This window comes from Ciconia boyciana, chromosome 6, assembly GCF_034638445.1.
Source record: "Ciconia boyciana chromosome 6, ASM3463844v1, whole genome shotgun sequence".
NCBI classification, from domain to species: Eukaryota; Metazoa; Chordata; class Aves; order Ciconiiformes; family Ciconiidae; genus Ciconia; species Ciconia boyciana.
Window position 1 is genome coordinate 65929797 of NC_132939.1, and position 24451 is coordinate 65954247.

The window sequence follows — 24451 nt, forward strand, 5'->3', positions numbered from 1 at the left end:
GGGACAGTCCATTCCCTCTGGGAGCTTTACCGTGTGCAAAGATGTCAATAAATCACTTGTTTAACACACAAACGCTGCGTCCGTGAGCGCCTGTGCCTCACTTTGTCGGGGAACGCGGGCACAGGGTGCTGACAGCTCCGCTGCCACAGAGTCAGGGAGCATTTTGCAGAAGAGCTGGTGGGGCAACGGGGGAAAAGTATTTTTGCTCACAAATTAGCGGGGCTGACTGAAAGAGCTTTAAACCTGCTCTGAACGGGGAAGAGATAAAACCAGGCTTACTAGTGATAAGCTATGGGACGGCATGACAGTGTTTGAGGAACGGTGTGCTAGGGACAGCTTTCACTCTGCTCCACGATGTACTGAGTACACTGGAGCACATTTGAAATGTTTGTACACCAACGTAGACAGTGTGAGGAACAGACAGGAGGAACTAGAGGCCTTGGCTCAGTCCCAGAGCTACGACATCGTTGGCAGAAGTGAGACCTGTTGGGAAAAGCCCTGTGAGTGGAGTGCTGTGATGGACGGTGCTAGGCTCTCCAGGAGAGAGAGGCGGGGCAGGCGACGCTGTGGGGTAGTGCTGCGTGTAAAGGAGGGCTTGGACTGTACAGCGCTTGCTGCTGAGGACAACATGGTTGAGAGCCTCTGCTTAAAGATTAGGGAAAAGCTAAGAAAGCGGATGTTCTTGCAGGAGTCTGCTATGGATCACCCAGCCAGGATGATGACACTGATGCATGATTCTGTACGGAATCAAGGGAAATCTCTACAGCGGTCGCCCTATGCCATCCTTACAGGCGACTTGAACTTCCCAGCTGCTAACTGGGACTATCAAAGAGCAGACGTGAACAGGCCCAGGAAATTCCTGAAGCCCCCCTAGAAGATAACTTTTTGATATGGGTACTAAGGGAGCCGAGTAGGAAAGGTGCCCTCCGAGACCTCTTGTTTGTACATAGAGATGGTCTCATGGGTGCAGTGATGATTGGTGGCAGTCGTGGCCATAGTGATCAAGAAATGGTTGAGTTTAAAGTCCTTGGTGATATGGGAAAAACTGTCCGCAGCGCTAGCACCGTGGATTCTGGGAGAGCAGACCTGAGGCTGCTCAAGGAACTAGTTAGTAAAGTCCCCTGGGAATCTGATTTCGAGGGTATTGGTGCCCATAAATGTTGGTCGCTTTTTAAGAGCCATTTCTTAAGAGCACAGGAGCAGACAATACCAATGTGTCGCAAGTCAAGCAAGAGGGGCAGAAGGCTGGCTTGGCTGAGCAGGAATCTCCTTTGGGAACTTAGGCAGCAAACGGAAGTGTATGGGCTTTGCAAAGGGATCGGGGGGTTTTGGTTGATGGGAAGCTCAAGAGGCGTCAACAACGTGCCCTGGCGGCCAAAAGGGCCAGCCATCTCCTGGGGTGCATTAGGCACAGTATAGCTCGCCGGTCGAAAGAAGGCATTGACCCACTACACTCAGAACTGGTGCGGTACCTGGTACTCGAGTACCGTGTGCAGTTTTGGGCTCCACAATGTAGGAAGGATACAACAATATTAGAATGTGTCCAAAGGAGGGCAAGAAAGATGGTGAAAGGACTAGCGGGCATGTCCTTGTGAGGCGCGGCTGAGGACACTGGGTTTGTTCAGCTTAGAGGAGAGGAGACTGAGGGGTGACCTCATTGCTGTCTACAACTTCCTCAGGATGGGGAGCAGAGAGGGAGGTGCTGGTCTCTTCTTTCTGGGGTGCAGTGATAGGACGTGAAGGAATGTCTTAAAGCTGCGTCAAGCGAAGTTCAGATTGGATATTAGGAAAAAGCTCTTCAGTGAGAGGCTGGTGAAGCAGTGGAACAAGCTCCCCCCAGGAAACGGTCATGGCCCCACGCCTGTTGGTATTCGAGAAGCAATTGGACAATGCTTTTAGAGGAATAAGATAGAGTTGCGGTGAATGGAGTTAAATCCAGTTGGTGGCCGGTCACAAGCGGTGCTCCCCAGGGCTCAGTATTGGGCAGTTCTGTTTAATAGCTTTATCAATGATCTGGACGAGGGGATGGAGTGCACCCTCAGTAAGTTTGCGGACGACACGACGTTGGGAATGAGTGTTGATCTGCTGGAGGGTAGGAGGGCTCTACGGAGGGATCTGGACAGGCTGGGTTGATGGGCTGAGGCCAAGCGTGTGAGATTCAACCCAAGTGTGACCTAAGTGCCGGGTCCCGCACTTGTGTCACAACAACCCCATGTAACGTCAAAGGCTTGGGGAAGAGTGGCTGGAACGCTGCCTGGCCAAAAGGGACCTGGGGGTGTTGGTCGACGGCCGGCAGTGTGCTCAGGTGGCTAAGGCGGCCAATAGCATCCTGGCTCTTATCAGAAATAGTGTGGCCAGCAGGACTAGGGAAGTGATTGTCCCCCTGTACTCGGCACTGATGAGCCCACACCTCGGATAGTGTCTTCACTTTTGGGCCCCTCACTACAAGAAAGACATTGAGGTGCTGGAGCACATCCAAATAAGAGCAGTGAAGCTGGCAAAGGGTCTGGAGCACAAGTCTTACGAGGAGCAGCTGAGGGAGCTGGGGTTGTTTAGTCTGGAGAAAAGGAGGCTGAGGGCAGACCTTATCGCTCTCTACAACTACCTGAAAGGAGGTTGTAGCGAGGTGGGGTCGGTCTCTTTTGCCAGGGAACAAGTGATGGGACAAGAGGAAATGGCCTCAAGTTGCGCCAGGAGGTTTAGATTGCATATTAGGAAAACTTTCTTCACTGAAAGGCTTATCAAGCATTGGAACAGGCTGCCCAGGGAAGCGGTTGCGGCACCATGGCTGGAGGTCTTTAAAAGATGCGTAGATGTGGTGCTTAGGGACGTGGTTTAGTGGTGGAGTTGGCAGTGTTAGGTTCGCGGTTGGACTCGATGATCTTAAGGGTCTTTTCCAACCGGAATGATTCTGTGATTCTATGATTTATCTTTAAGGTTGCCCGGTCTGGACTCAGGGGTTGGACTCAACGATCCTCCTGGGTCCGTTCCAACTCAGAATATTCTGTGATTGTCAGATTGGCATGGGCAGGCAGATGATAAGAAACTCAAAATAAAGCACCACACAAGCTGCTGTGAAGAAAGTGAACTCGAGCCCAGCCTTAACCAGTACACCAGGGCAGCTGCGAGTCGCTGAGCCGGGGTGGGGCCGAAGGCCGGGGCTGGCTGGCGGGCGTGCCTGTGATGCGCTCTGGCGCCTGTGACAGCACAAGGGACGAGTCACAACGGGGGCGGTGATCAGGGGCGCCAGCAGGCAGCGCTGCCCCAGTACGGCCTGGGCCAGCGGTGAGTGCGCACGCGTGGGGAGGCTGGGCCGGACGAGGGCCGGGGCAGAAACGCGGGCCCCCGGCAGGGTGGGTTCTCACCCTGCATCGAGGCCCAGCCGCTCGTGGGAGCGCCTCGGGCAGGGCACGGTGCCACAGCCGCCGGGGCTGAGCGCAGCCTTGCTGCCTCCCAGCTGCCTCACCCCCTCTCCTACCTGCCCCCAGCTCCCTGCAGCTCCCATCCCCGTTCCCCCCCACTGCCAGCTACCTCCCTCCCAGCCCTACTGAACCCCTTCTCTCCCTCCTCCTGCAGGCCATGGCTGCCGCAGAATTCATCATCTGGGCTGTGCTAAGCATCATCCAGTACCCACAGATGGTCGGTGATGAGCTGGATGGGGCCACGCATGAGCGCATGGAGCAGCGTGCGGAGTACCTGAGGCAGGCAATGACTCGGCTGCTGCAGGAGTTGGAGCCAAAGAGCCAGGAGCAGAGTGGCATGGACTGGGGAGCCCTGATCTTCGCTGCCTTGCAGCAGTGGCAGTTCTGGGCCGTTGCTGGAGCCCTGGTCCTGCTCTTTGGGCTCTGGTGGTGGTTCAGGAAAAGGAGCTGTGAGCCAGCCAGCAGCAGCGATGAGGGCAGTTTCAGAAACAAGGCGGATAAGGAGGAGCAAGAAGAAAAACCCAGTGTTGCACTGGATGTGGGCAGCATTTCAGCCAAGCACCTCATGGACGGGCCAGAATCATTCCCAATGGTGGAGGAGGTGGTGGATGAACTTCGCCGTATCTGCCAGGAACTTTCCAGGAATACTTTCATGCCGCCATGGAGGCCAGCTATTGGGCTGGGCAGCACCATTGAAAGTTGGAGTCCCCGTGAGGATGATGCTGTCAACTGCCTGCTCGTGCCCCTGCAGCCCCCCGTGGGCACATCTTCCACCTGGAGCTGGGCACCGCAGAGGTGATGTCGGCAAGGAACTGCAGCCTCCGTGTCGAGCTGGAGTGCACCTGCCTGAGGGAGCAGCTGGTGGGGGACATGCTGTGCTTCCTCCACCACTCCGAGGAGGAGCTGGGGAAAAATCAGGGTCCCAGCCTCCTAGGCACCCTCTGCACTGGCCCCTACCTCAACATGGAGAAAACCACCCGCTGGTTCCAGATATTGGTAAAATCAGCCTGGGTATATTTGCCTTGCTCCAGACACTGCCATCTAACAGTGCTGCCCTCCAGGCACTCCTGCAAGCTCCGGCTGACGAATGCTTCCCATAGTACCCTCCTGATGGAGATCATCTTTGGGGTGGAGCAAGATGACTCGAACGTCTTCCTGAACATCGAGTAGGCAGAGGCCAGCGTTACCAGCAGCAGGACGTGGTCAGAGAGCTGTGCTACGGCAGAGGTGCAGCTCTTCAGGCACAGGGCCAGGCCTGAAGACGTTTCCCGGGAGCTGCTGCTGCAGAACCGCACACACTGGACATGGAGAGCACGCTGCTCAGTCGGCAGTGGGCAGTGCTGCCGCACCTCTCCTCCACAGCAAAAGCCCACTCTGGGGAGTGGGACCCGATGCAGCTGAAGGGAGGGGCCATTGCAAGGAGCCTCGCACCAGAGACTGCCGCTACCACCTGGACAGCGACCGCCCTCCCTCTTCGGGACAGTCCATTCCCTCTGGGAGCTTTACCGTGTGCAAAGATGTCAATAAATCACTTGTTTAACACACAAACGCTGCGTCCGTGAGCGCCTGTGCCTCACTTTGTCGGGGAACGCGGGCACAGGGTGCTGACAGCTCCGCTGCCACAGAGTCAGGGAGCATTTTGCAGAAGAGCTGGTGGGGCAACGGGGGAAAAGTATTTTTGCTCACAAATTAGCGGGGCTGACTGAAAGAGCTTTAAACCTGCTCTGAACGGGGGAAGAGATAAAACCAGGCTTACTAGTGATAAGCTATGGGACGGCATGACAGTGTTTGAGGAACGGTGTGCTAGGGACAGCTTTCACTCTGCTCCACGATGTACTGAGTACACTGGAGCACATTTGAAATGTTTGTACACCAACGTAGACAGTGTGAGGAACAGACAGGAGGAACTAGAGGCCTTGGCTCAGTCCCAGAGCTACGACATCGTTGGCAGAAGTGAGACCTGTTGGGAAAAGCCCTGTGAGTGGAGTGCTGTGATGGACGGTGCTAGGCTCTCCAGGAGAGAGAGGCGGGGCAGGCGACGCTGTGGGGTAGTGCTGCGTGTAAAGGAGGGCTTGGACTGTACAGCGCTTGCTGCTGAGGACAACATGGTTGAGAGCCTCTGCTTAAAGATTAGGGGAAAAGCTAAGAAAGCGGATGTTCTTGCAGGAGTCTGCTATGGATCACCCAGCCAGGATGATGACACTGATGCATGATTCTGTACGGAATCAAGGGAAATCTCTACAGCGGTCGCCCTATGCCATCCTTACAGGCGACTTGAACTTCCCAGCTGCTAACTGGGACTATCAAAGAGCAGACGTGAACAGGCCCAGGAAATTCCTGAAGCCCCCCTAGAAGATAACTTTTGATATGGGTACTAAGGGAGCCGAGTAGGAAAGGTGCCCTCCGAGACCTCTTGTTTGTACATAGAGATGGTCTCATGGGTGCAGTGATGATTGGTGGCAGTCGTGGCCATAGTGATCAAGAAATGGTTGAGTTTAAAGTCCTTGGTGATATGGGAAAAACTGTCCGCAGCGCTAGCACCGTGGATTCTGGGAGAGCAGACCTGAGGCTGCTCAAGGAACTAGTTAGTAAAGTCCCCTGGGAATCTGATTTCGAGGGTATTGGTGCCCATAAATGTCGGTCGCTTTTTAAGAGCCATTTCTTAAGAGCACAGGAGCAGACAATACCAATGTGTCGCAAGTCAAGCAAGAGGGGCAGAAGGCTGGCTTGGCTGAGCAGGAATCTCCTTTGGGAACTTAGGCAGCAAACGGAAGTGTATGGGCTTTGCAAAGGGATCGGGGGGTTTTGGTTGATGGGAAGCTCAAGAGGCGTCAACAACGTGCCCTGGCGGCCAAAAGGGCCAGCCATCTCCTGGGGTGCATTAGGCACAGTATAGCTCGCCGGTCGAAAGAAGGCATTGACCCACTACACTCAGAACTGGTGCGGCCTCGCCTCGAGTACCGTGTGCAGTTTTGGGCTCCACAATGTAGGAAGGATACAACAATATTAGAATGTGTCCAAAGGAGGGCAAGAAAGATGGTGAAAGGACTAGCGGGCATGTCCTTGTGAGGCGCGGCTGAGGACACTGGGTTTGTTCAGCTTAGAGGAGAGGAGACTGAGGGGTGACCTCATTGCTGTCTACAACTTCCTCAGGATGGGGAGCAGAGAGGGAGGTGCTGGTCTCTTCTTTCTGGGGTGCAGTGATAGGACGTGAAGGAATGTCTTAAAGCTGCGTCAAGCGAAGTTCAGATTGGATATTAGGAAAAAGCTCTTCAGTGAGAGGCTGGTGAAGCAGTGGAACAAGCTCCCCCCAGGAAACGGTCATGGCCCCACGCCTGTTGGTATTCGAGAAGCAATTGGACAATGCTTTTAGAGGAATAAGATAGAGTTGCGGTGAATGGAGTTAAATCCAGTTGGTGGCCGGTCACAAGCGGTGCTCCCCAGGGCTCAGTATTGGGCAGTTCTGTTTAATAGCTTTATCAATGATCTGGACGAGGGGATGGAGTGCACCCTCAGTAAGTTTGCGGACGACACGACGTTGGGAATGAGTGTTGATCTGCTGGAGGGTAGGAGGGCTCTACGGAGGGATCTGGACAGGCTGGGTTGATGGGCTGAGGCCAAGCGTGTGAGATTCAACCCAAGTGTGACCTAAGTGCCGGGTCCCGCACTTGTGTCACAACAACCCCATGTAACGTCAAAGGCTTGGGGAAGAGTGGCTGGAACGCTGCCTGGCCAAAAGGGACCTGGGGTGTTGGTCGACGGCCGGCAGTGTGCTCAGGTGGCTAAGGCGGCCAATAGCATCCTGGCTCTTATCAGAAATAGTGTGGCCAGCAGGACTAGGGAAGTGATTGTCCCCCTGTACTCGGCACTGATGAGCCCACACCTCGGATAGTGTCTTCACTTTTGGGCCCCTCACTACAAGAAAGACATTGAGGTGCTGGAGCACATCCAAATAAGAGCAGTGAAGCTGGCAAAGGGTCTGGAGCACAAGTCTTACGAGGAGCAGCTGAGGGAGCTGGGGTTGTTTAGTCTGGAGAAAAGGAGGCTGAGGGCAGACCTTATCGCTCTCTACAACTACCTGAAAGGAGGTTGTAGCGAGGTGGGGGTCGGTCTCTTTTGCCAGGGAACAAGTGATGGGACAAGAGGAAATGGCCTCAAGTTGCACCAGGGGAGGTTTAGATTGCATATTAGGAAAACTTTCTTCACTGAAAGGCTTATCAAGCATTGGAACAGGCTGCCCAGGGAAGCGGTTGCGGCACCATGGCTGGAGGTCTTTAAAAGATGCGTAGATGTGGTGCTTAGGGACGTGGTTTAGTGGTGGAGTTGGCAGTGTTAGGTTCGCGGTTGGACTCGATGATCTTAAGGGTCTTTTCCAACCGGAATGATTCTGTGATTCTATGATTTATCTTTAAGGTTGCCCGGTCTGGACTCAGGGGTTGGACTCAACGATCCTCCTGGGTCCGTTCCAACTCAGAATATTCTGTGATTGTCAGATTGGCATGGGCAGGCAGATGATAAGAAACTCAAAATAAAGCACCACACAAGCTGCTGTGAAGAAAGTGAACTCGAGCCCAGCCTTAACCAGTACACCAGGGCAGCTGCGAGTCGCTGAGCCGGGGTGGGGCCGAAGGCCGGGGCTGGCTGGCGGGCGTGCCTGTGATGCGCTCTGGCGCCTGTGACAGCACAAGGGACGAGTCACAACGGGGGCGGTGATCAGGGGCGCCAGCAGGCAGCGCTGCCCCAGTACGGCCTGGGCCAGCGGTGAGTGCGCACGCGTGGGGAGGCTGGGCCGGACGAGGGCCGGGGCAGAAACGCGGGCCCCCGGCAGGGTGGGTTCTCACCCTGCATCGAGGCCCAGCCGCTCGTGGGAGCGCCTCGGGCAGGGCACGGTGCCACAGCCGCCGGGGCTGAGCGCAGCCTTGCTGCCTCCCAGCTGCCTCACCCCCTCTCCTACCCGCCCCCAGCTGCCTGCGGCTCCCATCCCCGTTCCCCCACTGCCAGCTCCCTCCCTCCCAGCCCTACTGAACCCCTTCTCTCCCTCCTCCTGCAGGCCATGGCTGCCGCAGAATTCATCATCCGGGCTGTGCTAAGCATCATCCAGTACCCACAGATGGTCGGTGATGAGCTGGATGGGGCCACGCATGAGCGCATGGAGCAGCGTGCGGAGTACCTGAGGCAGGCAATGACTCGGCTGCTGCAGGAGTTGGAGCCAAAGAGCCAGGAGCAGAGTGGCATGGACTGGGGAGCCCTGATCGTCACTGCCTTGCAGCAGTGGCCGTTCTGGGTCGTTGCTGGAGTCCTGGTCCTGCTCTTCGGGTTCTGGTGGTGGCTTAGGAAAAGGAGCTGTGAGCCAGACAGCTGCAGCGATGAGGGCAGTTCCAGCAACGAGGCGGATAAGGAGGAGCAAGAAGAAAAACCTAGTGTTGCACTGGATACGAGCAGCATTTCGGCTAAGCACCTCATGGACGGGCCAGAATCATTCCTGATGGTGGAGGAGGTGGTGAATGAAGGTCGCCGTATCTGCCAGGAACTTTCCAGGAATACTTTCATGCCGCCATGGAGGCCAGCCATTGGGGCGGGCGGCATTTTCAAAGGTTGGAGTCCCCATGCGGGTGATGCTGTCTACCACCTGCTCGTGCCCCTGCAGCCCCCCCGTGGGCACGTCTTCCACCTGGAGCTGGGCACCGCGGAGGTGATGGCGGCAAGGAACTGCAGCCTCCGCGTGTAGCTGGAGTGCACCTGCCTGAGGGAGCAGCTGGTGGGGGACATGCTGTGCTTCCTCCACCACTCCGAGGAGGAGCTGGGGAAAAATCAGGGTCCCAGCCTCCTAGGCACCCTCTGCACTGGCCCCTACCTCAACATGGAGAAAACCACCCGCTGGTTCCAGATATTGGTAAAATCAGCCTGGGTATATTTGCCTTGGTCGAGACACTGCCGTCTAACAGTGCTGCCCTCCAGGCACTCCTGCAAGCTCCGGCTGACGAATGCTTCCCATAGTACCCTCCTGATGGAGATCATCTTTGGGGTGGAGCAAGATGACTCGAACGTCTTCCTGAACATCGAGTAGGCAGAGGCCAGCCTTACCAGCAGCAGGACGTGGTCAGAGAGCTGTGCTACGGCAGAGGTGCAGCTCTTCAGGCACAGGGCCAGGCCTGAAGACGTTTCCCGGGAGCTGCTGCTGCAGAACCGCACACACTGGACATGGAGAGCACGCTGCTCAGTCGGCAGTGGGCAGTGCTGCCGCACCTCTCCTCCACAGCAAAAGCCCACTCTGGGGAGTGGGACCCGATGCAGCTGAAGGGAGGGGCCATTGCAAGGAGCCTCGCACCAGAGACTGCCGCTACCACCTGGACAGCGACCGCCCTCCCTCTTCGGGACAGTCCATTCCCTCTGGGAGCTTTACCGTGTGCAAAGATGTCAATAAATCACTTGTTTAACACACAAACGCTGCGTCCGTGAGCGCCTGTGCCTCACTTTGTCGGGGAACGCGGGCACAGGGTGCTGACAGCTCCGCTGCCACAGAGTCAGGGAGCATTTTGCAGAAGAGCTGGTGGGGCAACGGGGGAAAAGTATTTTTGCTCACAAATTAGCGGGGCTGACTGAAAGAGCTTTAAACCTGCTCTGAACGGGGGAAGAGATAAAACCAGGCTTACTAGTGATAAGCTATGGGACGGCATGACAGTGTTTGAGGAACGGTGTGCTAGGGACAGCTTTCACTCTGCTCCACGATGTACTGAGTACACTGGAGCACATTTGAAATGTTTGTACACCAACGTAGACAGTGTGAGGAACAGACAGGAGGAACTAGAGGCCTTGGCTCAGTCCCAGAGCTACGACATCGTTGGCAGAAGTGAGACCTGTTGGGAAAAGCCCTGTGAGTGGAGTGCTGTGATGGACGGTGCTAGGCTCTCCAGGAGAGAGAGGCGGGGCAGGCGACGCTGTGGGGTAGTGCTGCGTGTAAAGGAGGGCTTGGACTGTACAGCGCTTGCTGCTGAGGACAACATGGTTGAGAGCCTCTGCTTAAAGATTAGGGGAAAAGCTAAGAAAGCGGATGTTCTTGCAGGAGTCTGCTATGGATCACCCAGCCAGGATGATGACACTGATGCATGATTCTGTACGGAATCAAGGGAAATCTCTACAGCGGTCGCCCTATGCCATCCTTACAGGCGACTTGAACTTCCCAGCTGCTAACTGGGACTATCAAAGAGCAGACGTGAACAGGCCCAGGAAATTCCTGAAGCCCCCCTAGAAGATAACTTTTTGATATGGGTACTAAGGGAGCCGAGTAGGAAAGGTGCCCTCCGAGACCTCTTGTTTGTACATAGAGATGGTCTCATGGGTGCAGTGATGATTGGTGGCAGTCGTGGCCATAGTGATCAAGAAATGGTTGAGTTTAAAGTCCTTGGTGATATGGGAAAAACTGTCCGCAGCGCTAGCACCGTGGATTCTGGGAGAGCAGACCTGAGGCTGCTCAAGGAACTAGTTAGTAAAGTCCCCTGGGAATCTGATTTCGAGGGTATTGGTGCCCATAAATGTTGGTCGCTTTTTAAGAGCCATTTCTTAAGAGCACAGGAGCAGACAATACCAATGTGTCGCAAGTCAAGCAAGAGGGGCAGAAGGCTGGCTTGGCTGAGCAGGAATCTCCTTTGGGAACTTAGGCAGCAAACGGAAGTGTATGGGCTTTGCAAAGGGATCGGGGGGTTTTGGTTGATGGGAAGCTCAAGAGGCGTCAACAACGTGCCCTGGCGGCCAAAAGGGCCAGCCATCTCCTGGGGTGCGTTAGGCACAGTATAGCTAGCCGGTCGAAAGAAGGCATTGACCCACTACACTCAGAACTGGTGCGGCCTCGCCTCGAGTACCGTGTGCAGTTTTGGGCTCCACAATGTAGGAAGGATACAACAATATTAGAATGTGTCCAAAGGAGGGCAAGAAAGATGGTGAAAGGACTAGCGGGCATGTCCTTGTGAGGCGCGGCTGAGGACACTGGGTTTGTTCAGCTTAGAGGAGAGGAGACTGAGGGGTGACCTCATTGCTGTCTACAACTTCCTCAGGATGGGGAGCAGAGAGGGAGGTGCTGGTCTCTTCTTTCTGGGGTGCAGTGATAGGACGTGAAGGAATGTCTTAAAGCTGCGTCAAGCGAAGTTCAGATTGGATATTAGGAAAAAGCTCTTCAGTGAGAGGCTGGTGAAGCAGTGGAACAAGCTCCCCCCAGGAAACGGTCATGGCCCCACGCCTGTTGGTATTCGAGAAGCAATTGGACAATGCTTTTAGAGGAATAAGATAGAGTTGCGGTGAATGGAGTTAAATCCAGTTGGTGGCCGGTCACAAGCGGTGCTCCCCAGGGCTCAGTATTGGGCAGTTCTGTTTAATAGCTTTATCAATGATCTGGACGAGGGGATGGAGTGCACCCTCAGTAAGTTTGCGGACGACACGACGTTGGGAATGAGTGTTGATCTGCTGGAGGGTAGGAGGGCTCTACGGAGGGATCTGGACAGGCTGGGTTGATGGGCTGAGGCCAAGCGTGTGAGATTCAACCCAAGTGTGACCTAAGTGCCGGGTCCCGCACTTGTGTCACAACAACCCCATGTAACGTCAAAGGCTTGGGGAAGAGTGGCTGGAACGCTGCCTGGCCAAAAGGGACCTGGGGGTGTTGGTCGACGGCCGGCAGTGTGCTCAGGTGGCTAAGGCGGCCAATAGCATCCTGGCTCTTATCAGAAATAGTGTGGCCAGCAGGACTAGGGAAGTGATTGTCCCCCTGTACTCGGCACTGATGAGCCCACACCTCGGATAGTGTCTTCACTTTTGGGCCCCTCACTACAAGAAAGACATTGAGGTGCTGGAGCACATCCAAATAAGAGCAGTGAAGCTGGCAAAGGGTCTGGAGCACAAGTCTTACGAGGAGCAGCTGAGGGAGCTGGGGTTGTTTAGTCTGGAGAAAAGGAGGCTGAGGGCAGACCTTATCGCTCTCTACAACTACCTGAAAGGAGGTTGTAGCGAGGTGGGTGTCGGTCTCTTTTGCCAGGGAACAAGTGATGGGACAAGAGGAAATGGCCTCAAGTTGCGCCAGGAGGTTTAGATTGCATATTAGGAAAACTTTCTTCACTGAAAGGCTTATCAAGCATTGGAACAGGCTGCCCAGGGAAGCGGTTGCGGCACCATGGCTGGAGGTCTTTAAAAGATGCGTAGATGTGGTGCTTAGGGACGTGGTTTAGTGGTGGAGTTGGCAGTGTTAGGTTCGCGGTTGGACTCGATGATCTTAAGGGTCTTTTCCAACCGGAATGATTCTGTGATTCTATGATTTATCTTTAAGGTTGCCCGGTCTGGACTCAGGGGTTGGACTCAACGATCCTCCTGGGTCCGTTCCAACTCAGAATATTCTGTGATTGTCAGATTGGCATGGGCAGGCAGATGATAAGAAACTCAAAATAAAGCACCACACAAGCTGCTGTGAAGAAAGTGAACTCGAGCCCAGCCTTAACCAGTACACCAGGGCAGCTGCGAGTCGCTGAGCCGGGGTGGGGCCGAAGGCCGGGGCTGGCTGGCGGGCGTGCCTGTGATGCGCTCTGGCGCCTGTGACAGCACAAGGGACGAGTCACAACGGGGGCGGTGATCAGGGGCGCCAGCAGGCAGCGCTGCCCCAGTACGGCCTGGGCCAGCGGTGAGTGCGCACGCGTGGGGAGGCTGGGCCGGACGAGGGCCGGGGCAGAAACGCGGGCCCCCGGCAGGGTGGGTTCTCACCCTGCATCGAGGCCCAGCCGCTCGTGGGAGCGCCTCGGGCAGGGCACGGTGCCACAGCCGCCGGGGCTGAGCGCAGCCTTGCTGCCTCCCAGCTGCCTCACCCCTCTCCTACCCGCCCCCAGCTGCCTGCGGCTCCCATCCCCGTTCCCCCCCACTGCCAGCTCCCTCCCTCCCAGCCCTACTGAACCCCTTCTCTCCCTCCTCCTGCAGGCCATGGCTGCCGCAGAATTCATCATCCGGGCTGTGCTAAGCATCATCCAGTACCCACAGATGGTCGGTGATGAGCTGGATGGGGCCACGCATGAGCGCATGGAGCAGCGTGCGGAGTACCTGAGGCAGGCAATGACTCGGCTGCTGCAGGAGTTGGAGCCAAAGAGCCAGGAGCAGAGTGGCATGGACTGGGGAGCCCTGATCGTCACTGCCTTGCAGCAGTGGCCGTTCTGGGTCGTTGCTGGAGTCCTGGTCCTGCTCTTCGGGTTCTGGTGGTGGCTTAGGAAAAGGAGCTGTGAGCCAGACAGCTGCAGCGATGAGGGCAGTTCCAGCAACGAGGCGGATAAGGAGGAGCAAGAAGAAAAACCTAGTGTTGCACTGGATACGAGCAGCATTTCGGCTAAGCACCTCATGGACGGGCCAGAATCATTCCTGATGGTGGAGGAGGTGGTGAATGAAGGTCGCCGTATCTGCCAGGAACTTTCCAGGAATACTTTCATGCCGCCATGGAGGCCAGCCATTGGGGCGGGCGGCATTTTCAAAGGTTGGAGTCCCCATGCGGGTGATGCTGTCTACCACCTGCTCGTGCCCCTGCAGCCCCCCCGTGGGCACGTCTTCCACCTGGAGCTGGGCACCGCGGAGGTGATGGCGGCAAGGAACTGCAGCCTCCGCGTGTAGCTGGAGTGCACCTGCCTGAGGGAGCAGCTGGTGGGGGACATGCTGTGCTTCCTCCACCACTCCGAGGAGGAGCTGGGGAAAAATCAGGGTCCCAGCCTCCTAGGCACCCTCTGCACTGGCCCCTACCTCAACATGGAGAAAACCACCCGCTGGTTCCAGATATTGGTAAAATCAGCCTGGGTATATTTGCCTTGGTCGAGACACTGCCGTCTAACAGTGCTGCCCTCCAGGCACTCCTGCAAGCTCCGGCTGACGAATGCTTCCCATAGTACCCTCCTGATGGAGATCATCTTTGGGGTGGAGCAAGATGACTCGAACGTCTTCCTGAACATCGAGTAGGCAGAGGCCAGCCTTACCAGCAGCAGGACGTGGTCAGAGAGCTGTGCTACGGCAGAGGTGCAGCTCTTCAGGCACAGGGCCAGGCCTGAAGACGTTTCCCGGGGAGCTGCTGCTGCAGAACCGCACACACTGGACATGGAGAGCACGCTGCTCAGTCGGCAGTGGGCAGTGCTGCCGCACCTCTCCTCCACAGCAAAAGCCCACTCTGGGGAGTGGGACCCGATGCAGCTGAAGGGAGGGGCCATTGCAAGGAGCCTCGCACCAGAGACTGCCGCTACCACCTGGACAGCGACCGCCCTCCCTCTTCGGGACAGTCCATTCCCTCTGGGAGCTTTACCGTGTGCAAAGATGTCAATAAATCACTTGTTTAACACACAAACGCTGCGTCCGTGAGCGCCTGTGCCTCACTTTGTCGGGGAACGCGGGCACAGGGTGCTGACAGCTCCGCTGCCACAGAGTCAGGGAGCATTTTGCAGAAGAGCTGGTGGGGCAACGGGGGAAAAGTATTTTTGCTCACAAATTAGCGGGGCTGACTGAAAGAGCTTTAAACCTGCTCTGAACGGGGGAAGAGATAAAACCAGGCTTACTAGTGATAAGCTATGGGACGGCATGACAGTGTTTGAGGAACGGTGTGCTAGGGACAGCTTTCACTCTGCTCCACGATGTACTGAGTACACTGGAGCACATTTGAAATGTTTGTACACCAACGTAGACAGTGTGAGGAACAGACAGGAGGAACTAGAGGCCTTGGCTCAGTCCCAGAGCTACGACATCGTTGGCAGAAGTGAGACCTGTTGGGAAAAGCCCTGTGAGTGGAGTGCTGTGATGGACGGTGCTAGGCTCTCCAGGAGAGAGAGGCGGGGCAGGCGACGCTGTGGGGTAGTGCTGCGTGTAAAGGAGGGCTTGGACTGTACAGCGCTTGCTGCTGAGGACAACATGGTTGAGAGCCTCTGCTTAAAGATTAGGGGAAAAGCTAAGAAAGCGGATGTTCTTGCAGGAGTCTGCTATGGATCACCCAGCCAGGATGATGACACTGATGCATGATTCTGTACGGAATCAAGGGAAATCTCTACAGCGGTCGCCCTATGCCATCCTTACAGGCGACTTGAACTTCCCAGCTGCTAACTGGGACTATCAAAGAGCAGACGTGAACAGGCCCAGGAAATTCCTGAAGCCCCCCTAGAAGATAACTTTTTGATATGGGTACTAAGGGAGCCGAGTAGGAAAGGTGCCCTCCGAGACCTCTTGTTTGTACATAGAGATGGTCTCATGGGTGCAGTGATGATTGGTGGCAGTCGTGGCCATAGTGATCAAGAAATGGTTGAGTTTAAAGTCCTTGGTGATATGGGAAAAACTGTCCGCAGCGCTAGCACCGTGGATTCTGGGAGAGCAGACCTGAGGCTGCTCAAGGAACTAGTTAGTAAAGTCCCCTGGGAATCTGATTTCGAGGGTATTGGTGCCCATAAATGTCGGTCGCTTTTTAAGAGCCATTTCTTAAGAGCACAGGAGCAGACAATACCAATGTGTCGCAAGTCAAGCAAGAGGGGCAGAAGGCTGGCTTGGCTGAGCAGGAATCTCCTTTGGGAACTTAGGCAGCAAACGGAAGTGTATGGGCTTTGCAAAGGGATCGGGGGGTTTTGGTTGATGGGAAGCTCAAGAGGCGTCAACAACGTGCCCTGGCGGCCAAAAGGGCCAGCCATCTCCTGGGGTGCGTTAGGCACAGTATAGCTAGCCGGTCGAAAGAAGGCATTGACCCACTACACTCAGAACTGGTGCGGTACACTGGTACTCGAGTACCGTGTGCAGTTTTGGGCTCCACAATGTAGGAAGGATACAACAATATTAGAATGTGTCCAAAGGAGGGCAAGAAAGATGGTGAAAGGACTAGCGGGCATGTCCTTGTGAGGCGCGGCTGAGGACACTGGGTTTGTTCAGCTTAGAGGAGAGGAGACTGAGGGGTGACCTCATTGCTGTCTACAACTTCCTCAGGATGGGGAGCAGAGAGGGAGGTGCTGGTCTCTTCTTTCTGGGGTGCAGTGATAGGACGTGAAGGAATGTCTTAAAGCTGCGTCAAGCGAAGTTCAGATTGGATATTAGGAAAAAGCTCTTCAGTGAGAGGCTGGTGAAGCAGTGGAACAAGCTCCCCCCAGGAAACGGTCATGGCCCCACGCCTGTTGGTATTCGAGAAGCAATTGGACAATGCTTTTAGAGGAATAAGATAGAGTTGCGGTGAATGGAGTTAAATCCAGTTGGTGGCCGGTCACAAGCGGTGCTCCCCAGGGCTCAGTATTGGGCAGTTCTGTTTAATAGCTTTATCAATGATCTGGACGAGGGGATGGAGTGCACCCTCAGTAAGTTTGCGGACGACACGACGTTGGGAATGAGTGTTGATCTGCTGGAGGGTAGGAGGGCTCTACGGAGGGATCTGGACAGGCTGGGTTGATGGGCTGAGGCCAAGCGTGTGAGATTCAACCCAAGTGTGACCTAAGTGCCGGGTCCCGCACTTGTGTCACAACAACCCCATGTAACGTCAAAGGCTTGGGGAAGAGTGGCTGGAACGCTGCCTGGCCAAAAGGGACCTGGGGGTGTTGGTCGACGGCCGGCAGTGTGCTCAGGTGGCTAAGGCGGCCAATAGCATCCTGGCTCTTATCAGAAATAGTGTGGCCAGCAGGACTAGGGAAGTGATTGTCCCCCTGTACTCGGCACTGATGAGCCCACACCTCGGATAGTGTCTTCACTTTTGGGCCCCTCACTACAAGAAAGACATTGAGGTGCTGGAGCACATCCAAATAAGAGCAGTGAAGCTGGCAAAGGGTCTGGAGCACAAGTCTTACGAGGAGCAGCTGAGGGAGCTGGGGTTGTTTAGTCTGGAGAAAAGGAGGCTGAGGGCAGACCTTATCGCTCTCTACAACTACCTGAAAGGAGGTTGTAGCGAGGTGGGGGTCGGTCTCTTTTGCCAGGGAACAAGTGATGGGACAAGAGGAAATGGCCTCAAGTTGCGCCAGGGGAGGTTTAGATTGCATATTAGGAAAACTTTCTTCACTGAAAGGCTTATCAAGCATTGGAACAGGCTGCCCAGGGAAGCGGTTGCGGCACCATGGCTGGAGGTCTTTAAAAGATGCGTAGATGTGGTGCTTAGGGACGTGGTTTAGTGGTGGAGTTGGCAGTGTTAGGTTCGCGGTTGGACTCGATGATCTTAAGGGTCTTTTCCAACCGGAATGATTCTGTGATTCTATGATTTATCTTTAAGGTTGCCCGGTCTGGACTCAGGGGTTGGACTCAACGATCCTCCTGGGTCCGTTCCAACTCAGAATATTCTGTGATTGTCAGATTGGCATGGGCAGGCAGATGATAAGAAACTCAAAATAAAGCACCACACAAGCTGCTGTGAAGAAAGTGAACTCGAGCCCAGCCTTAACCAGTACACCAGGGCAGCTGCGAGTCGCTGAGCCGGGGTGGGGCCGAAGGCCGGGGCTGGCTGGCGGGCGTGCCTGTGATGCGCTCTGGCGCCTGTGACAGCACAAGGGACGAGTCACAACGGGGCGGTGATCAGGGCGCCAGCAGGCAGCGCTGCCCCAGTACGGCCTGGGCCAGCGGTGAGTGCGCACGCGTGGGGAGGCTGGGCCGGACGAGGGCCGGGGCAGAAACGCGGGCCCCCGGCAGGGTGGGTTCTCACCCTGCATCGAGGCCCAGCCGCTCGTGGGAGCGCCTCGGGCAGGGCACGGTGCCACAGCCGCCGGGGCTGAGCGCAGCCTTGCTGCCTCCCAGCTGCCTCACCCCCTCTCCTACCCGCCCCAGCTGCCTGCGGCTCCCATCCCCGTTCCCCCCCACTGCCAGCTCCCTCCCTCCCAGCCCTACTGAACCCCTTCTCTCCCTCCTCCTGCAGGCCATGGCTGCCGCAGAATTCATCATCCGGGCTGTGCTAAGCATCATCCAGTACCCACAGATGGTCGGTGATGAGCTGGATGGGGCCACGCATGAGCGCATGGAGCAGCGTGCGGAGTACCTGAGGCAGGCAATGACTCGGCTGCTGCAGGAGTTGGAGCCAAAGAGCCAGGAGCAGAGTGGCATGGACTGGGGAGCCCTGATCGTCACTGCCTTGCAGCAGTGGCCGTTCTGGGTCGTTGCTGGAGTCCTGGTCCTGCTCTTCGGGTTCTGGTGGTGGCTTAGGAAAAGGAGCTGTGAGCCAGACAGCTGCAGCGATGAGGGCAGTTCCAGCAACGAGGCGGATAAGGAGGAGCAAGAAGAAAAACCTAGTGTTGCACTGGATACGAGCAGCATTTCGGCTAAGCACCTCATGGACGGGCCAGAATCATTCCTGATGGTGGAGGAGGTGGTGAATGAAGGTCGCCGTATCTGCCAGGAACTTTCCAGGAATACTTTCATGCCGCCATGGAGGCCAGCCATTGGGGCGGGCGGCATTTTCAAAGGTTGGAGTCCCCATGCGGGTGATGCTGTCTACCACCTGCTCGTGCCCCTGCAGCCCCCCCGTGGGCACGTCTTCCACCTGGAGCTGGGCACCGCGGAGGTGATGGCGGCAAGGAACTGCAGCCTCCGCGTGTAGCTGGAGTGCACCTGCCTGAGGGAGCAGCTGGTGGGGGACATGCTGTGCTTCCTCCACCACTCCGAGGAGGAGCTGGGGAAAAATCAGGGTCCCAGCCTCCTAGGCACCCTCTGCACTGGCCCCTACCTCAACATGGAGAAAACCACCCGCTGGTTCCAGATATTGGTAAAATCAGCCTGGGTATATTTGCCTTGGTCGAGACACTGCCGTCTAACAGTGCTGCCCTCCAGGCACTCCTGCAAGCTCCGGCTGACGAATGCTTCCCATAGTACCCTCCTGATGGAGATCATCTTTGGGGTGGAGCAAGATGACTCGAACGTCTTCCTGAACATCAAGTAGGCAGAGGCCAGCGTTACCAGCAGCAGGACGTGGTCAGAGAGCTGTGCTACGGCAGAGGTGCAGCTCTTCAGGCACAGGGCCAGGCCTGAAGACGTTTCCCGGGGAGCTGCTGCTGCAGAACCGCGCACACTGGACATGGAGAGCACGCTGCTCAGTCGGCAGTGGGCAGTGCTGCCGCACCTCTCCTCCACAGCAAAAGCCCACTCTGGGGAGTGGGACCCGATGCAGCTGAAGGGAGGGGCCATTGCAAGGAGCCTCGCACCAGAGACTGCCGCTACCACCTGGACAGCGACCGCCCTCCCTCTTCGGGACAGTCCATTCCCTCTGGGAGCTTTACCGTGTGCAAAGATGTCAATAAATCACTTGTTTAACACACAAACGCTGCGTCCGTGAGCGCCTGTGCCTCACTTTGTCGGGGAACGCGGGCACAGGGTGCTGACAGCTCCGCTGCCACAGAGTCAGGGAGCATTTTGTGGAAGATCCGTTGCAGTTGTCTCTTCTTTCCCTTGTACTGTAAGTAAAGCTCCTCCACCTGTCCATGCTCCTTTGCTGGGGTAATCAGAATAATCTTTCACCCTATACAGCTGTGCACATTCCCTGTTTGCTGTATAGAGCCTTAAGTGGCTTCCTTGGCAGCCACACTTAAACCAAACCCTGGGAGCCCGTCAGCATTGGATACCCACCCGTCAGCATTGGATACCCACCAAACTCTGGGAGCCCACCCCCCAGTGAGGTGGGTATCACAGTGTCTGAGTGGGGACTCCTTTGCACAGGGGACAAGTGCCACAACTGCAGGACAGGCTCTGGCTGCTCTGGCTCCTGTACAAGCACGAGACTCATTCACCATACCCTCTCATGACCTGCAAGCTCAGGTTCCCACTGCCTTAATAACAGAGACTTAACACATGCAGCAAGGTTAAAGAAAGCTTTTGCCATGTCTCCAGTTCAAAGCATGCACTTGTACAGTCCATGCCACATTTATGAGACACGCAGTGGCCTGACAGCAGCTGTGTGGCAGAAGAGGTGCACTCATACCCGTATTTGGGACACCTCCAGTGGAAATCCAATGACGGTATATGAGTGAAGATTTACAAGATCTTCTATAATTTTCACTCAAAAGAACTGTCTATGACCGAGTTCTAGAGAAGCCCAGGCTTCTCCCCTTTGTCAGTTAAATGGTGCAGAACATGGCCAGTTCTTCCATGATGCATAAAGCTACCAGAACCTTCCTCGCCTAATGACGAATCTTTGGAAAATTAAGTTAAAACTGAGATGAGATGCTATCTCTGCATCTTTCACACCAGTGGTTTTCACTCTGTGGCCCGACCTTTCCCCCAGAAAAGTTTGTTTTGCTGCAAAATGGCCATAATAACACTTGCATTTGCCATGCATCTTTGCTGGTTCAAAGAGGTAAAGCACATTACGGTTTTGGTATATGAAGGCAAGAAGGGAAGCATGTTATTTGATTAAGATCTCCCATGTGAACTTTTTCATTTGAATACATCCATGATATTCTTGTTTAGTGCTTTGCACCCCTCCAGCTTCAAAGAGTGAGCTCTGAGCTACAATTAATGACAGTGCTGATCTCTCCTCTTGAACCTGTTGCTTGTTTCTTGGGTCTTTGTTTCCCTCTTGTGTACCTCTGAGCTTTTGAACCAATGAAAATGCTTACCTAGCAGGTTCATCTCACCAAGTGCTTTTGATCAAGGACAAGGCTGAGAATCTGTGGGACAATGAAGAATGGCAAGCACTGATTGAGACCATGAAGACAATGCAATCTGCTTAGGCCTCTGCATCCCAACAGGTTGTTACCACAAAGTCAGGCTTGCCAGTGGCCCAGGCCAAAGCACTTTCATCACATTAACAGGTTCCTATTCCAAGAGGGACGGGTTCCTATTCCCAGAGGCTCCAGGTTTTCCAGGCTCTTTGGCAATTTCCTGTCACTTCCTCAGAGTTGCTTACCGTTCTGCAGTCTCTTCTCAGAGGGGGGTACCCTGGATGCATTTTCTTTTTTGTATTCTGTAAAAACCCTGAGCCACTGACAACTCTGGTCACAGCTGCATTATTAAAAACTTTTATTGATCAGTCTGAGGATAACTGGCACAGATAGCCAGATGCTGCAGGATGTCTGTCCCAGCTGTGTTCAGGCACAACTAATCACCCACTCTGCAGCCCCTGGGTCCCAGCAGTGCCCCAGCCAGCAGCTGTCTCTTGCCCGAGAGCATGCTGCAGGACCTGCCTGGAAGCACTGGCAGCTTGCTGCCACTTGTCACCTTTCCCTGAGTCCCTTGGCTGTCATGCTACAGAGACATGATTCCTCTCAAGAAGGGAATTAGTACAGTCTGGGGCTAGTTCCTGGGAGTCCCAAGATGCCAAGGAAGGAGGGCTGTCAGGACCAGGCTGCATAAGAAGGAAAGTTGTCTGGTTTTCTGTGCAACTGTGAGGACCTTTAAATGCCAAGAGTCTGTAGGCACAAGGGATGCTCATGTTGCAAGCTTACAATTGTAAGAAAAGCTCGTAATGAAAGACGTGCTTCAGACAGTACATAGATTCATCCATGCCTGGCACTATTCACTGAATAATAACCAGGCTGCAGTTGCATGTGAGCCTGCAGGCCGTGCCAGTGGCCCTGAGTAAGCATGACAAGAGGTCTGCCTAGGTGCAGGGGTGGTTAAGGACAGCACGATGTCTAGAGAGGATCCCATAGGTTATACTGTCCCTGTCTGTGTGCAGGAGCTGCTCTGGGGGCAGTTGGTTTCAAGAGGTGGGTGCCCTAGTTTGGCGACAGGCTGATGCTGCAGCTCTCTCGACAGGTAGCAGGATGACACCCATAAACTGCACCACACCACAGCTGTCCAGCACCACATCTCTCCAAGAAGGAAGGCTGAGGGAGATGTAATTGCTGTGTTCCACTACCCAGAGCCTGTCTTTTCTCAGAGGTACACAATGAAAGAATGTAAGGCAATGGTCACACCTTGCACCAAGGGAAGTATGCCAGGAGAGCAGATAAGCCCTGGAAGAGGTAGTCAGAGAGCGTGGGGAATCTCCTTCTTTGGCAACATTAAAAGTTCAGCTGGGCAAGACCCTGAGCGACATGTCCTAACTTTGGTGTTAGCCCTGCTTTGAGTAGGGGCCTAGACTAAAGACCTCCAGAGGTCTCTTCCAATCCAAATTCTCTGTGTTACTCTGATTGTGACAGTGAGAATCAAATGGCCTTGGTGAGCTTGTTGTGTGGGTGAAAGACCTTATAGTGCAGGTGTTTCCATTGCTCTGGAGGCCTTCAGGTGGGGCTACCAGTAACGAAAGCATTGTCCAAAGATTGTTGGAGGGGACACTGCTGATGGTGGGGGGAATCTTTTCTTTGATGATGACAACAGCATAGATGAGCTTCTACCAAACTGCGTTACTTGAATCCCTAATGTATACGATGAACAAAGAAAGAGCCAGCACAGATCCCCAGATGAGCTGTTAGTGATGGTAGTTACAGCGCTGAGCAAAAGGAGGTGCTGTTTACCATTGCCAACACTGTGGCGAGGAGTCACCCAGCACTTGGAGTTTTCCATGCTGGTTTGCCTGGCACAGCAGCCCTTACCTCCTGCATACTAGAGCTTCCCTCCCAGTATCACCCAGTTAGCAAAGGCAAGTGACCAGCTTCAGCATTTTCTTCACTCATGGAAATCAGCCCATTTCCTTGACAGCTGATACTTATCTGCAGGAATTTGGCTTTGCAGATCTTAAATAACAAACCAGGAAGTCTGAGGATATCTGTTGCAGAAAACTTTAGCGTGTTTAATAGCCTGGCATAAGATCACAGAATAAAACCAAAATGACCCATATTAGAAGACTGAATGTTCTGACCACAGTTATGAGTAACAGATATTTATAGGAGAACTGTAAGAAAGTGTAAAAATGAGGGTCATCTAATGGTTTTATCCCTAAGCACAACAGGAAGTACAACCACAATCACATGGTAAGGCATTTCCATGGCAACTGGTAACATTTTCCATTAAGCTGGAATTAATTTCAGGCTATAATCTGGCCAAGGATACAGAATGCATAAGAATGCAGCAAGATAGCTAACACCATATGCAGAAAAAGGAAATGGCTGAACCATGGGTATGACGGGAGTGGGAAGAGCAGGGCTTGGCATAAGAAAACCCTGTCCCAGCACATCATGTCATGGGCAGGAAATGCTCCCTGTCCTCCATTACCACCGGATCTCACTACATGGGTTTCCTTGCAATGGACTGGGTAAGTAATGCAGGTGCGAGAAGTCTGCATCGCTTCTCTTTCCCTGGGCCCATAACTGCATTGTGGGCCTCTCCTAGCTTAGGAACAAAAAGTATTAATTAACTGCCTTAGCAGACACGCTGCCTCCATGATTTCCAGGGCCCTGATCGGCCCCCCAGGGCTTCCCTCCACCCTGTCCACGGCCCAGGATCCCCCTCCAGCCCAAACCAGGGCTGTCAGTCCCTGTCCCAGCAACACTGAAGGTTGTCGGTTTCCAGCTTCCCTCAGCCTTGCCCGACCTGGCCATGGGCCCTGAGGAGCCAGGACCACCAGTGGGCCAACATCCCAGCCTATCCTCAGCCTGGCCCTGTCCCCACAGCCCTGCCTGGACATCCTTGGACATGACTCTGAGCTGCAGATTGATGTCCTGGCTTGAACTCATCACCTGTCTCATCACCGTAAACATGCTTGATGATCTGCAGGCATGACTGAACCTGCCAAGGGTCTCCAGGCCTGCCCTGCTCCCTGGATGGGGGCAGTGGGACAGGCCTTGGTGTCAGCACACTCAGCTTCCAACTCCCAGGCCCTGAGGGAGCTGCTGGCCCTCGCTGCACCCTGGCACAAGTGTCCCCAGTGCCACGATACCTAGGCTCTGCTGCAAGTCCTTGCCAGGAAACTACACCCCAACCCACCCACAGCCTCCTGCACCTTAATAGATCCTGCTGTTGCTGTGACTGCAAGCTACAGATAAGTGGCAGTGGGGCAGTCCCAAGGGAAGGCTGAACTGGGCCACAGAAGTCCTCCTGTCAATTTATGAGTCATGGAGAAGTGTTACTCCCTGATAGCTGGATCTGTTGGTTTCCCACAACTGAAAACTACAGTGATGAGGCCTTACGTCCGCTTCTTCAGCTCCTTCTTGGGGAATGAGCGG

General features: G+C 54.8%; 4 pseudogenes; all 4 read left to right on the forward strand.

The window, feature by feature from the left end:
- Positions 1 to 2025: 2025 nt before the first annotated feature.
- Positions 2026 to 4592, forward strand: LOC140653426 (inositol 1,4,5-trisphosphate receptor-interacting protein-like 1; annotated as a pseudogene).
- A 2329-nt stretch (positions 4593 to 6921) lies between these two features.
- Positions 6922 to 9489, forward strand: LOC140653427 (inositol 1,4,5-trisphosphate receptor-interacting protein-like 1; annotated as a pseudogene).
- A 2330-nt stretch (positions 9490 to 11819) lies between these two features.
- Positions 11820 to 14387, forward strand: LOC140653428 (inositol 1,4,5-trisphosphate receptor-interacting protein-like 1; annotated as a pseudogene).
- A 2335-nt stretch (positions 14388 to 16722) lies between these two features.
- Positions 16723 to 19290, forward strand: LOC140653429 (inositol 1,4,5-trisphosphate receptor-interacting protein-like 1; annotated as a pseudogene).
- Positions 19291 to 24451: the final 5161 nt, after the last annotated feature.